Source organism: Hydra vulgaris, chromosome 15 (genome assembly GCF_038396675.1).
Source record: "Hydra vulgaris chromosome 15, alternate assembly HydraT2T_AEP".
Classification (NCBI taxonomy): domain Eukaryota; kingdom Metazoa; phylum Cnidaria; class Hydrozoa; order Anthoathecata; family Hydridae; genus Hydra; species Hydra vulgaris.
In genome coordinates, this window is record NC_088934.1 from 19,232,118 (window position 1) to 19,236,251 (window position 4,134).

Below are 4,134 nucleotides of genomic sequence, written 5' to 3' on the forward strand. Positions count from 1 at the left end.
TGATATCTTTTTTTGTTGTTACAACATCTTTTATTATTGCTATCAGATCAATATGGTAATACTTTTTAGTAAGTTGTTTGTTAAATTGCTTTAAAAATGGAATCTAATAGGTATATATGAAATGTTATACTTAAATGTTATATAACTTTATATGAATAATGTTTATTCATATATGATTTCTATAAATCTCTCAAACATACTTACATAAAATATATGTATATGAGTTTATTGTATGATATATTTTGATTAGTGATTTTTTCCTAAGCTGCTTTATTTTATTACTCCTATGTTCATATGAGCCAAACTATTTCTCCATTAGTGAAATGATTTATTCATTAACTGTAAAGCATTTGTCTGTGAATCATCTACACATATACACCTATATACTACATATATACACTTGTACATCATTGTATATTAGCTATTGTTTTTTTGTTCTTAATAGGTTACCTGTAAATTTTTGTAAGCATTTGAAAAATGGTTACTCCACTTGAAAAGAATGAAGTTGAGCATGAGTTTGTTTGGTATCCTAAACCAGCTGAAACTCAATCTGACAAATTTATTCGTAAATTTAAAGAAAATCCATTTGTACCAGTTGGAGCTGGTTTAACTGTTACAGCCTTAGTTATTGGATTAGTAAATTTAAAACGTGGAAATTCTGCAAAGCAGCAAATCATGATGCGTGCAAGAGTAGTTGCTCAAGGCAGTACAATAGTCGCAATAATAGCAGGTTTCTTGTACCATCAGTATAAAAAAAAACAATGAAATTTTGTAAATGTTTCAAATATTAACTCATTATAAATGAGTTATCTTTTGTTTTTAATTTACTTTTTTTTACTTTTCATTTAATTCTTTTTTTATAAATTTTATTCTGAAAAGAAAATGATTTTATTGAAATCAGGCCATATAGTGCAGGACTGAGATGTAAAATGATGTAGGGTAGGGTTGGGCAAGATGCTCTCTCTAACTGAGTTTATGGAATACTTTTAAAATCAATTTTTTTTAAAGTTTTATTTTTTAAAAAGGTTTAAGATAAGTTAAAAACATTGGATTGCATTTTAAAAACACCAAGCAAATATTTCAGAGGCCAGTATGATTTAAAAAAAAATGTATTATTATATGTTTCTATGTATTATTAGCAAACTTATGTTAATATAATATACATGTAATATTAAAAACATTTCTCTATTCTTATTTTCTATAAAATATTTTTTTAACTATTTCCAAACTACATATATATATATATGATTTAAATGTTGACATCTTGTGCAAGAGTATATATATATAAACTACTTTAAAACACGAGTTCTCTTTATATTAAATAATTTATTTGAAATTATAGGCACCGGCATCATCAGCATATAATATAATATAATTACAAAAATTGTGACCGTTAAATAACAACAAAAAATTTTTTAAATTTTGATGTCACCTTTATAATGGCTTCTTTTACTTAAGTATAAAAAAAATAAAGTCCAAAAACTTGTTTTAACATATTGTCCATTGTCCAAATTAATACCACAGTATATTGGAGATGTTTTTGTATCTCCAAGGCTTCACGGACTTTTCTTCCAAATTTTTTATCCTCAACTTTATGTGTTTCTGCCCTATCCCATTCAATATCCTATTCAATGTCATATATATATCTATAAAGGATATTGAATGGGTTAGGGCAGAAACAATATTAAAATAAAATATAAAATGATAAAAATGTTTATATGCAGTATATACGGTTTAATGCAATATAGACTCTCAAAACTACATTTTTCATATCTTATAAAAATATAATTTGTTTGACACTAAGTTACTTTTTTAATTATTTAGATGGATATTCGAGCTAGGTAAATTTTTTTTATAATGCGAATAAAGCAAAAATCCATTAAAATTGTGCCAGAAATGTTAAGAGGACTGAAAAAAGTTGCCTTAATGCAACTGTTGCCTTTTTTTTATAATCTTTTCTTTCACTTGACCAGAACTTTTATCAAGTAACTTGTCCACTAACTTGTTTTTTATTTGTTATGCCATCAATAAGTTTGCTTAGTTCTGTGTATGTAATAATGTTGGTCTTTTGAGGCGTGGGCGAGTCTTGCTGTTTAAAATCCTCCTGAGGAAGACTTTAAATTTTATTTCTAGGAAGTTATTATTTGTATGCTCATACAAATAATGTTCTTATTACATTGTCACTCACCTTATTTGTAAGCTCATACAAATAATGATTGCATAATAAAAACCTTGTACGTTAAAAAAAAGTTAATTTTCTTTAATTTTTCTCTTTATTAATACAGCAGTGTAGTTCTGTGGATATGATAGGTCCCTAGTTTTGAGCTGTGGCTATCTGGGTTGCAGGCTCAACTACTCCTCAGGGAGCACTTTTTTTTAATTTTAATTATGCTAAAATTTTTTTTTGGCAATATATGGCAGTTTATATACAGCAAATATTGTAAATCTATATTGCAAATATGGTAAATATTTGCTATATATATATATATATATATATATATATATATATATATATATATATATATATATATATATATATATATATATATATATATATATATATATATATATATATATATATATATATATATACATATACATATACATATATATACATATATATATATAACAAAATTTCATATTGGTGCAATATAGTTAATATTTAGCGGTAGCGGGTAAAATGCGAAACGCGAACAGGTAAAATACGAATTTTTTTACGAACCATGGTCCAATTGGTTATTAATGATGTAATATTTTTTATTTACCATTTGCCATTAAATTGTTAATTTTTCTATATATTTTATAGACTTCAAGCAGAAGCATAAATTATATTTAATTTAAAAAAATACAACCTAATTTAAATAAAATATAACAACTTTCATTATATTTTATTTAAATGAAAAAATTGATGAGTTTGCGGTTTACAGTTTGCGGTTCGCAGTTTACATTTTACTGACTACCACATTTAGCCAACATTGAGATAAATATTGTGCTAATTTGCACCAAGTTGCTTTCCTCAGGATTTTATTCAGTGAAAAATTTTACAAAGCATTTTCCTGATATTAGGAATTTAGGTGTGGTGAATAAAAAGCAAAAAAAACAAACTGTTTTGACAGTTGCCACAATCCTCTTTTAACTTTTTAAGTAGCTGAAACCACTTTTTAATTGAGGGCAGTTGATAAAAGCACTATATATTGTGTGGAAAGTTGCAATATTTAATACTTAACTATTATAAAACTAAAATTTTAAAAATACTTAAAAAATATTTTAGAACTTTGTTACATAGATGTTTGTATTTTTTTTTCATCTAATTTGGTATTATAATTTGTATCTTGAAATAAATTTTTATTTTTAAATTTTAAATAAATTTATAGTGATTTAAAATTGCTTTAGATATGATATTTATGACTTTTAAACATCATCAGCGTTAAATAAAAAAACTTATTTAAATCAACAACTTTTAAATAAGAAAGTTTTCGATAGTTTAAAAGCTTTTAAATGAAAAGCTTGCTTGGCTGGCCAATATTGGTTGAATAGAATGTTAAAAGTACTTTCATTGTAATATGCTATTTTAAAATTAATTTAAATAAGCAACAAATGCATTAAAGAGGCAGAGTGAGATTTATTCACCGTCCGAGGCAGTAAGTAAATTTAATTGGCGCATTTGTATACTAGGTATTTAAAATAAAAATAAGAATATTTAAATACAATTTTTTTCTTTAATTTACAAATACAAAATTTACATAAATTTTGTATTTGTAAATTTAAAAAAATAATAATTTTTGTATTTATAAATATTGTTTTGGTAAACTCAACTTTTATTAAAATTTATGAATGTTTAGTTATCTTCTTTTATGTTTTATGCAAATATAAAATAAATTATACGTTTCATTGCAAGTTTTATTTTAATTTTTTTTGTTTTGTTGTTATTTTATGTGTACTTTACCAGCAAATTTAGTTTACCAAAAGCATTTTTAATTTCTTTAGTATAAAAATGTTAATAACTTATTTTAAAGTACATTATTTATTAATAAGCAAAACTTGTAACTTTGCTAACTTAAAACAGTAAAAATGTAAATAAAAAGTTTTGAATAATAAGAATAAATTTAAAAAATAATTTATTAAACATTGAAA